The sequence below is a fragment of the Lethenteron reissneri genome, chromosome 33 (genome assembly GCF_015708825.2).
Source record: "Lethenteron reissneri isolate LAM-NWPU_2019-01 chromosome 33, ASM1570882v1, whole genome shotgun sequence".
In the NCBI taxonomy this organism is placed as follows: Eukaryota; Metazoa; Chordata; class Hyperoartia; order Petromyzontiformes; family Petromyzontidae; genus Lethenteron; species Lethenteron reissneri.
In genome coordinates, this window is record NC_083811.1 from 3,455,587 (window position 1) to 3,467,937 (window position 12,351).

Below are 12,351 nucleotides of genomic sequence, written 5' to 3' on the forward strand. Positions count from 1 at the left end.
TTGTTTGTGCGGTTACGTTTGAGTGAATACGATTGTTTCTGTGTTGAGGGGTAGCTTCATTGTACCTCTGGAAAGAAAGTCGACACCTGAAATGTTGGTGGGGCCGTCCATAAATGACGTCACGCCAATTTTGACGATTTTTGACCCCCCCCCCTCTCGTCACACGACGTCACAAAAAGTCAAATATGACGTCACAAAGCTCTGCCCCCCCCCCCCCCCCCAAATAAAACATGCTTCAAATTGCTTTAAACTATTGTCATTGTAGTGCGTATTTAATGTGGCGCTGCACTCTGATGTTGTAGGAGAAAACATTTATAAAAAAGTCTATTTAATTAAGTAGAACGTGTTGTCTATATTTATTTAAAGTTGCGCATTTTCATGTGACGTCACATTTCTCACCCCCCTTCCCCCCTTGTCACACATCGTCACAAATGTCTGACCCCCCCCCCAAGTGCGTGACGTCATTTATGGACAGCCTATTGTCGATCACCAAACGCCATGCTGGTGGTCAGTTTTTGGCAAAACACCAATGTGTGGTCACTGGTCAATATATTTTGTTCTAATACAGTTATAAGTGTGTGTGTGTGTGCACAGGGAATGTACTACAGATGCTATGTAAAGATTGTCACTGTAGTGGCTTGTATATGTGTTTATGGTCAAGTGTCAAATATGTGAATAGTGTTACATACGTCTTCTTGGTTCTTTCGGTAAAGTCACGTAGAAGGGAAATAATAAAAATAAAACATAATAATATACTATATAATAAAATAATATTTTATTATATTATATTTCCCTTCTACGTGACTTTACCGAAAGAACCAAGAAGATGAATCCCTGCAGTCACGAAAGCTTTAAATCGAAATGTTACATACGTGTTGTGGTCGTCATTGTTAACAAGGCCACATTCGGCATCTTGGTGGTCTGTGTGAGATCTCCTGTGGCTGTGATCACCCGTTCACAGGGTTTCGGCGTTACTATGATCACTGTAACCATCATAATCAACCATTATCCATCCACTGCTGGATGGAGGTCTCCCCACGCCATCACCAATCTTTTGAGGTCTTGCGAAGTCACAGTCCATCTCCTCCTGCACGTCGGCTGATCTCGACCCTCACGTTTTGCTGTGGTCATCATCCTCTCGGGCATATTATCTAATTTGCGTATCTTTTACCAGTTTTAGTGTATATCGGCCACCATCCCCGTCTAGCAGTATGACCTGGTGAAGTCCACTTTCTTTCCTTATCGTTCAATAAGATGTCTCTAATGTTTCTCGCTTGTCCCGTTATCCATGTGTTCATCTTAAACCTATCGTGGTTTAAGAGCCTTAATGTTAGCCAGGTAAGTATTTGAAGAAGAGTATTCTTGAATCCTAAAGCTCTGTGTTTGATTCCTGGAAACACTAATAAACCCACTCTTACATTATTACTGTCAGCGCTCAATGACAGAAAATATTGCTACTTTTAAAATGTATGGAGATCTCTCATTTTCTTCTCACCTCACTAAATCCTTCTGTCCCAATTTATTCCTCTCAGTTATGTCTCCGGTTCGAGTGGGTTTCATTTATCATGGGTGCATAAGTGGTACGTAGCAATGGTTACATTCAAATTTCATGGTGCTTGTACCCTCTGATTCACTCATTTTGTCATTTACCCTCCCAGCTGATGCCGTGGTTAATCGTTCAAATGGATACCAGCTCCAAATTTGGCTTGTATTATCTCTGGAGGTCACTTATTAAGAACAAAAATGCGCAAGCCACCTAAACATCACATATGTCCAACATATTTCGAAGATGGCCACCATTTGTTCACTGACTATATACCGTACTGCACTATAATTGACGTATAGTGCTTTATTGTTGTCCATGAAAGAAGTTACTGGGTCCAATCTGTACTGGATGCAGAGACCGTACAATATCCATTGTCGTACAGTTTCTTAATAAACATTGCAGTACTGTTTCTTAATAAAGAATTTCATGTAATAAAAATACTTCTACCTTTTGAAATAAGAATCAAGATGTATTTATAAATACATTTAAATGTAGAACTAATTTACCGTGTTGAGTGTTTGATTTGCACGTGTGTGTGTGTTACATGTGTATTCCAGTGAGAGTGGTGGCATAGTGGTTAGCACGCTGCACTACGAACCACGGGACAATTCCCAGCCATTGCCGACATCGGTGGAGAATGATATCAGAACCAGTCCAGGAGCATCCCTTAAATGAGTATCTGGTGTTATGGTGTGAACATCACTGAGGAAACAAAGTCGGTCAAACACGGTACTGGCCATATCAAAACTTCATTTTCCATTTTGTCATAAATTGGTACAGTACTCAGTAATGACACTTGCCTTAACACCTGTATTATTATATGGTATTTTGCTGTTGTATGTGTATTACGAGTATTCAGAATATAAACATGTATGTTTAGTTATATTATTGTAATACCCCAGATGTTCTGTCACGTCATTAAGCACAATTGATTTCCATTTGCAAACACCTGATTGCTTGCTATTCTTTAACTTAAATAAGTAATATTTTAAAAAACCTTTTTTTTTTAAACACGCTTTAATACAATGTAACGTACTAGTAATATAAGAACTCCACGACTCCACGAAGTGGCCCCGAAGCTTGCCATAACGTAAGGGACCGTGGTGATTTACAGCCAACGTCAGTTGACCTTGGACAATGAGACCCAAGCCTAAACATAACATATAAAAAAGAATGTTTAAAAAAAAATATTTGGATGATAGAATATAGTATTGTCATCAGCATGACATAAGTATTCCAAGTTTGCAGTCGATACCACATTGGGAAGTGGGTTAAAATTGAGTTACAAGATTTGAGGATACATCAACAACAACAGACAGAGTGAGTTAATAAAAAGCGTGTAAATAATAATAAAAACACGTCACAATGTTAGACACAGAGCATTGTGCTGGCTAGATTCGAACGACCCAGCAAGCGTAGCCTCTACGACCATTCCCAATACCCATGATTGTGCTCTCACTTATTCAAGACCCCTCTGGATCCTGGAGAATTGAGGCTGCCGAGTTTTCACGCATCGCAGAAATAGAGCTTTTCTTTTCCGGCATGACATCAGCCTAATACCTCCTTTGCCAGTATTGCATTATGATAATAGGGGTTTCCCCTTTTTGGCTAATAAAACAGTTGTGTTAAGATGTTAAAACACCAAACTGAAACATTTGCAAGGAATCATGTCTGCATTAACCACATGTAATTTTGGTGAAAATGCAAACAAAAATGAGGTCTCATGATGGAGCTGCTCGACCCGAGCTCTTATTACTCTGATGGTGGCGTTGTCTTCGTGCTGTTCGCCTTTTAGCGTCCTCTGGTCTAACACTGTTTGAGACGAGGCTCTAAAGAAAGCTGTCTCTGGTGTGGACCAATCAGTTTCACGGACAATGCACATACTGTGAGAGCATGTTTTTTTGTTTGCATTTTCACCACAAGTATATGTGGTTAATGCAGACACGATTCCTTAAAAAGGTTTCAGTTTGGTGTTTTAACATATTAACATCTGTTTTATTTTGATTTAAAGCTTTCGTGACTGCAGGGATTCATAGTCTTGGTTCTTTCGGTAATGTCACGTAGAAGGGAAACAATAAAATAATACAAATATAAAACAAAATTCTCACGACATTTCGACTGCAACACAAGTAATCATCATCAGGTGTGAAAAACACAGCAAGAAAATTTGAAAAAAGTGTTTTATTGCCAGAAAGGAGAAAACCCTATTATGATATCAGCCGGGTTTTTTTCCCAAGTATGCCGCATCACAATTCACTAAGCACCTTCCATTTGAGAATGGGTCAGATTATGCACATGACCTTCCTACAGGACAGCACTGATGATTAGACCATTGTTTTTTTTTAATAATAATACGGCTTAATCGAGCAGATGAGTGCGTAATTAATTACTATCCGACGTAAGGGCACACTAATTAGCATTTCCTCTGGTGATGAATTTAATTACGAGGATTATTGGGACTCCTTGGCAACCAATGAAGACACGTGCATATCAACAGTATCCATTGGGGGAAATGGTTGATGTGGATTTTGTAGATATGAATCCTGCAGAGAATCTGGCAGTACAAGCCAATAAACATGCACCTAATGTAATTAAATTTCCCCAATCCCAGCTGCTGACAACAATATAAATTGGGTGAGGATTATAGGTTAAGGTGGGTAGAGGCATTAGCGTATTCGCCAATTGTGGTGTATACTTATAGCAGAAACTGATAACCTTAAAAGTGTGAATGAAAGTTTTTTTTTTAAATAAAGTAAATGGTGTGACCGTGGCCATCCAGAACAGACCATACAACGTAGAACGACGCAATGCCCGACCCACAAATACGAAAGAGATCCCTCTGCTCCTGACGCGGTTGTCTGGCTTGACCACCTGAATGTCAAATTGTATTTGCTGCTCTGCATCTACATCGGCAGCCGTACGAAAGAAGAAGAAGACTTGCTCACGCCGCTGCTGGTGGAAAGGCCTCCACTAGCGGGAGATATAGAGAGCCCCTCTGGAGGGTAATTTGGTCTACTCTTTCACGCTCGCCCGACTTCTCGGAAGAGGTGGGAGCAGCCAAACTGTTATCCCACCGCGTGCGACGTGCCAATCGGCTGATTGCCGATCGATCAATGTGTGCATACTGTGCATGGAAAGAATCAAACCCCATGTGATTCGACGAACTGTTATAAATCAGCGTTTCCGATTAGTAGGATCTCCGATGAGCACGGTTGGCTATGTACGATGCGAAAGAAGTTTAACATGCATCGTGATTCGATTCAGGAAACAATTCTTGGCTCGTTCATTACTGTCCCATTGATATTCTCACGTGTCTAATTCCAATTCACATTTTTTTGCTTAATTGTAACATTTGTTATTGTAATATTTTCACATAGTTTGTGATGAATTAATATTTGCATGACTGTAGCTATGCATGTATCGCGAGTGTAAGATTTTATTTCAACGATGCATTTTTACGTGCTCGGTTACTATTCGAAGCCATGGGCAAATATAATTCCGACACTAGATGTCACTAAAGTGTTTTACCAATGTGCGCGACTGTTAATTTTTCAAATCGATATGAATGCATATTGCTTGAGCCATAATCATCGGCCATGATCTATCCACTTCTGGATAGACGCCTACTCAAGCAATCGCCATCTTTCACGCAAGTCTTGTATTGCTTATCACGTTGTGGAATTTCCATGAGCAGGCGAATACAACGGAATTGTAAACACAGAATACGTGAGCTTGTCCCGATTTAGTGGCGTGTCCGGAGAATTTCGTTTGGAGGTAAAAGCCACCAGGGAAAAGCCTAATGTTATGGAGGCCATAACCTCGCAGAAGAAAGATGAACAATGCATCCTAAAACTCCAGAGATGGTCATCCTGGAGACACAACATTTGGGGATAGGGGGAAGGGGGGGTGCTACTGCCCCTTCAACCAATCTCGTCCCTTCTGTCCCTCACTGAAAATGTCACCTACTGCGTGGGTGATTTTTTTTGTCGCTGCACTGTGCGGCTCCCTGATGTGTTATCGAGTTGTTACCGCATGTCGTTCGGCACGATTGCTGAATTTCGCGTTCGCATTGTTGGGGCTTTTTTTTTCAGGAACCGAATTGAGCATCTAGATGCTCGACCCTAAATTGTTTGAATTCGCTTCCGAATAAAGGTCACAGCACGTGCAGCGAAACGTCGGACATCATGCCAAACAACACACGGGCCCATCTGAGAGCGAGGAAACGTCACTGTTTCCCACTCTTACCCAGCATTTTCCTGGCGTTCAATGTTGGTGTTTAACCGTGAGTCAATGTGAAGAGCATGCCAACGTCTCATTTCATTTATTTGCCTATGACTAACTGAGCTTGAATGCTCCCCAGCCAGATCTAGAACATAAAGCCGGTTAAACTTGTATTAAGAACGAATTGCCATGTTCTGTTTACGTGACAAACTTACTAATTGGCTGTGTCGGGTGGTGGCGGGTTTAACGACACATTTATATATTTACGCAATCTAACCCAAAACACCTGTATTACGGTTAAACTTGTTTAGTACTTCACAAGGAGTGGCAGGCTATACATTGCACTCCTATCGTTTGTTTGTATTGTTCGTTGTTGTTGTAAGTTTCTGACCCAGCCCCCTACTGGACATCTGTTTTAAAAAGAGCTTTAGAGTTCATCGGATTGTTAAAAAATCTAAATTCTGCCCGGGGGGTTACACGGTGCTGTCAGCTTCGGCTGTGAGGTGGCCAGGAGGTGCCAGCAAGGCGATGGGTTCTGAATGTGTGCTACGGAGCGTTCAGCGTTGCCCCGTCCATGATCGAATGCGTGATGGGTTTTCTCCCTTGCACTCACTGCATTGTCCTTCAACAGGTAGCCAAACTCTCGTTGTTGGAAAATTGACTAAACATCCTGCTTAATACGGCAGGACCTACCTAAAAAAAGAGTATTCAGGCTGACTGAGGCTTTCCTGGGTAAATAGACGATTACATTATTATTTAAGTTATATTTCAAGAAATATGTATACAAAAGTGTGCTAAAAACTCAAGACGGTCTAGTTTCTCCTCACAAGTGCCGCACTGTGTCAGCCGTATCGGTTGTCGCAGGAGGGCTCTCGATTTCAAACCCTTTAACCGCCCACATACACAGCATCCACAGCTAATCACGCTACTTCATATAGATTATTGTTAAGTGGACGCAATGTTTACTCTTATTATCGAAATGCGGTGAAGAGTTTCAAAATCGGCAGCCTCCCACCTAAATATTTAAGAATGGCAAGTAAAGTTTCAAGTGTTTTTTTGTTGCAAACTGCTACCTCTCTCCTGATGTACAAACCCCGACTCTGGCTGAATATTTGTCGGTCAAAAATCTACCGCAGTCACAACTAAACACGTCTCAATGAAGCTGCCGCTTTCCCAAGGCTCAAAATGTGTTATCGACAAGGGGCTCTGTTGTGCAAGATGGTGAAATCGAGTTCTTGAACCGGTTTTCGTAAGCCAACACATTTTGGATGCATATCTTTTTGGCGTGTGCGTAACAATATACCACTGTTTCCAAAGCGACTAAATTCGCCCCAGGCCTTACCTGCACATTTCGCTAAAGGGGTGCGGCGCCATCACCGCTTTTGCCTGGCAGCGAGCCAGACGGCTTCACTCAAATGCATCGCGTGTTTATGTCTGGATCGCATAAGCGCCATTATATGGAATGAAATTCGCCGCTCTTAATTGATCGTTCGGGATGCAGAATTGGCCCACGAAAGTAGCCTTTAGTGAGACATTACCATTATAATTTTCGACAACTCAAGTGTTCCTTGGCGTAATTATGAATTTCTAAAGCAGAGTGAAGGGCATGGCTCATTCCCCAGGGCCCATGAGTCATGCTCAGGGCACATCCATCTGCCACCTCGGAAATTTCACAATTGTCCACGTTGTTGGGTGTGAGCGGATGTACTGCATAACATTTTTTTGTAAAGAAGGAGAAACCCACACAGTCAATTATTTTAATTTAAATAATATTTTATCTGCGCAAATGGCCCATCATGTATGGAAGAACTAGGAAAATAAGTCTCTGAGACAGATGGGGTCCCATTGTTGTTAAGCCCCTTTCTATTAAAATCAGGCTTGTTCCTGTAGCTGGCTATAATCATGGTAATCTATATCGCTTTACTATAACCACAACCACTGGGAAGCGAGCCAGCGCAGATGCCAACCGGGCAATTGAGCTTTGCCTGCATTCCCACAACGAATTATCGAGCCAAGCCAGCACCAACCGAGCTGCCTTGCTCACTCTTTGTGGGCCACATGGCTCTCTTGTTCAAGGCAATCTGCGCGCTTTCATCTCGGCCATTCTCAGAGCTAGTCACGACATCACAGACCAATATCCGTGGTTAATGGCGTCCCGGTTAACTTCACCGCTGTCGTCGTTAAAGATACACCGAGGAAATGTATAAATACTGTATAACAGATTATAGCTGGCAATGGCGCTAGCCAATCCAAGACAGCGTGCGTTGAATGTGAATTTGTATTTATTGAATTATCATCAAGACTTGTGGTGGTAAAGTGCAGTCTCCCACCCTTATGATCCACTCTATCTCTCTGTCCTCTCGTTTATGTGATATGAAAAAGGAATATTCCCCGAAACGTCACCTGATATGTTTTTAAATTGTAAGGCCACAGCGTTATTGACAAATGCGTTGTTATTGTTTTTATTGTTGTTAATTGTGCTTTTGTACCACTGCCAACGCACGCAGCAACAGCGTCACCACCATAGAATTCGTTTCATTTCTTTAACGGCCACTTCACTTTGACCATGGCAGGGTAGGTGGGTGGGGGTGCATGAGTGTCTGGGGTCACACGGAGCCTCCGTGGCCTACGGAACGTGGCGGAGGACCTGAACCAGTGCCCTGCTGCCGACTGGACATCTGTGGGAAAGAGCTTTATAGCTCATCGGATTCCTCCTCCAGTATAAATAACTTCTGATTCTTCGTGATAAAATGCTTTTCTTGGTTTAGATCGCGTAAATATAAATGTGTCGTTAAACCCGCCACCACCCGACAGTCAATTAATAAGGGTTGTCACGTAAATAAAACGCGCCAGTTAGTTATTGATTCAGCACACTGGTGTCGTGGCGAGTAACCCCACAACATTTGCAATTCGAGTACTGATTCTGATAAAATCCTGGAACGCTTAATGAACAGTTTCTGATTGATCAAGACCGCTTGCCAAATTGGTCATGGAAACATATCAAACTAGATATACTCAGGTGGCGACTTGGTTTTATGTCTCTTTCCATTGAAACCCAGCCAGTGCCCTGCAGTTGCCAGTGTCATGGTAATCTGGTATGTTTAGCTGGACTCCCAGGCAAAGCTGCATTTGAAATATGATGGGGGGGGGGGGGGGGCGACGATGCGACATACCTCCACTCGACTTCTCCCCAGATAAGAATGTAAAAAATTCGCATGTCACCACGCCCACAGTGACACAAACGAGCAGTGTTGCTGAATGACCACACCGGAACAGCGTAGGACGCTCCATTATAAGCACACCCCGTGGGTTTATGGCCAGGTGTGCATATTCAACTTTTAAATATTGTTTTACTTTACCAGGTAAGGCCCACTGAACTATACAGCTATTCATACTCTTTGGTTCTTTCGGTAAAGTCACGTAGGAATAAAATAAAATAGATCACGAGGTTTCGGGCACAACACAAGCGTCCGTCATCAGGTAGGAAAGCATGGTCTGCCCAAGGGTCATAAAAATTATTTATGACCCTTGGGCTACACCCATTTCAAACCTTTTAAAACAGTCTGCATCAGCAGCAGACCACATCATGAGTGGCTTATGATGTGGAAATTTATAGCAGCCCAATACTCTAAATTAATGTTTCTAAATGTGGAGGGGCAAACCGGAGGACCCGGAGAAAAATGCAACGCGACCACGGAGAGAGAGACACGCAAACTCAAAATATATAGCAGGCGTCATGGTCGGGATCGAACCCACGGCCTCCTGTATATCAGGCGAGGTAGTTAACATCTCGCCATACTTATGTCCGAAGTGTGCTTTTATCAGACGTTTCTCTTTAGATCATGCTTGCTTATATCAGAACTGTGCTGGAGCAACGTGTGCGTGTATCCAGCTTGTACCCTAGAGGCAGTATATCCCACGTCTTTTAAAAATAGAAACACCATGCTCCCATTCTCGTGAGCTCTCAAGATACTGTCGATGAATTCCCGCAGGGTTCGTGAGTTAGACCTTTGTTTTTATATTAAGTTGTTGTTGTTGGATGATGATGCTGTTGTTGGATGATGATGCTGTTGTTGGATGATAATGATGTTGGTTGAGTCGATTTCTGTGGGTGGGGTTGACAGGGAAGGAAATACGCCTGCAGACAGACATGACTTTATTTTGCATGAAATACAGTTTATGAGACATTGTGTGTTCTGTAATAATGCGGTTAGCAGCGCCCTGGACTTATAATGTAGGTATGTTGAACTTCTTTCGCACCGTACGTAGCCAAGCGCGATAATCGGAGGTGCGGGGGAAAGGACAACAAACTAAACACAAAAAGCAGTTCTCAAGAATTGAGTTTCACAATCCAGAGTTCACCAGATCAATTAGATCTCCCGGCGCGGCGTTTGACAGAGATGGCGCAAGTTTCTTAAATCGACCCCGCTTGTTGTCAACCCCGCGGTGGAAATCTGTGCACGAAAATTCGGCCGTCAGGTCGCGTGCAGTTGGGGTAAAAAGTGTGGGGACGATCCTCCCAACTCTGGCCAGGGCATGCCAACACAACACTCTCTTGCGGAGGCCCCTTGCGCCACCAGGGTCGTGAGCAAATCATTTCACGGCTGCACCTTTAACTTTCAGGGCCTACCTTGGCTCCTCCCACCCTCAACCAGTATATATACAAGGACTGTTTTCTTGGAATCTCTCTCACTTGATACAGCTATCGTGCTGTATCTTACTTGATACAGCAATCGTGCTGTGACGGTTCCACCTGAAGACGGAAGCTTGTGTTACCTCCGAAACGTTGTGATTTTTATTTTATTTTTATTTTACTTTTATTAATTTAAATTTTTTTTACCTACGTGACTTTACCGAAAAAAAAAAAACTAAGAATATGAATCCTTGCAGTCACGAAAGCTTCAAATCTAGAATTTCCCAGGACAGTGTTGTATATGTAAATAGTATTGCATTATTTGTGTTTGCAGTGTCAGTAAAACTATACCGCATGTGTACGGTGAATGTATACTGAACAGATTTTTTGTCAATCCACTGCTGGATGAGGATATCCCAACGCTATGCGGGTCATGCGAAGGGTGGGGGGGGGGAGGGTTATTTGACCATACTTGACCATACACTGGTCAGTGCGGGGTTGACAATGTGTAGAGTAGTAGTATGGGGACGTGACGTCATACGCGCTGTGAGGTGCGATGACGTCATGTAACCTGGGGGTACTTAAGGGAGCCCCCGTGACGAAGCGGGGTCATTGGGGGGAGCCCGGGATGGAGAGCGGTTGAATGGAGCTGAAGAGACAGCCAGGGGTAGGAGCTCAAGACGTCTGGAGAAGCCGGCTGTAGTTACGGAAGGTGCTGCTCTCCTCGGCCGGGCGGTGTTGGCTGAACCCCCGTCCCCGACTCGAGCGAGACAGCCCGAAGAGACAGCCAGCAGGCTAGCAGTAGAGAGAGCTAAGGGGCCCAAGAGAATGGCCGAGTGTAGGACACCTACCCCTGGTGGTTACTGACTTTGTCAATAAACCGGCGCAAGCCCTTACCTGAAGACCTGCCACGGCGTCGTCATTCACAACACAACAGATTTTTCGATTTAAAGCTTTCGTGACTGCAGGGATTCATCTTCTTGGTTCTTTCGGTAAAGTCACGTAGAAGGGAAGTAATAAAATAATAAAAATAAAACGTAATAAAATAATAAAAATAAAACATAATAAAATAAAATATTATTTTATTATGTTTTATTTTTATTATTATATTACTTCCCTTCTACGTGACTTTACCGAAAGAACCAAGAAGATGAACACAACAGATGTAGCCACGCAGCAGCCTCTCTGCAAGGTGTTGGTCACCCACACAAGCACTTGCCTGGCTCGCGGGTTGATTTCATCGTAGGCCATGTGAATGACCAGGCAAGAGACATTTGAAGTATGCCGCGCGATTATGTGGCAGAGAGAACAAGACGGAATAATTTCTGGTGGGCCTGTTTAGCAGGTATAACCAGTGCTTTTTTTTGCACCGTGGAGGAAAAAACGCGACAGCACTGCTAATGCACCCTCTGACCGTATTCGCTCCGCAGTGTACTGTGTATATAACGATTGCTAATCAACAATAGGCCATCCATAATAGCGCTTTCAGATGCGCCTCTGTGGCCGTCTGGAACGCTCTTCCTTACGATATTAGGAAGCCACTGAAGCTATGCACTTTTAAATCTGGATTGAAAACTCATTTATTCAGAACAGTTTTTTTGCACGGTTGGCTACGTATGGGGCAAAAGCAGTTCAACATTGCCCTGGCTTTACAAACCCTAGGGGTGTCGGGAGTTGGGGTGGGGGGCAACTGTTTTGGCCCCAGGGTTACGATCCACCCATCTCGACTGTGACACCCTGCACGCAAGACGATCAACGTACAGTGTACTGAACCATTGTACGCAATAGCTTTTGTTAACACAAAAAAGAACGGCGAAATCTGCGGTGGGTTTCACAAGTGTACCCTTAGGTGGGTTTACATGGTCTCTTGCCTGTGTAATATGAGCCTAGATTGCCTATAAAAGAGTTTACAGAATAGTTAAGCCTTTAACAAGGTATATTATTCACATTA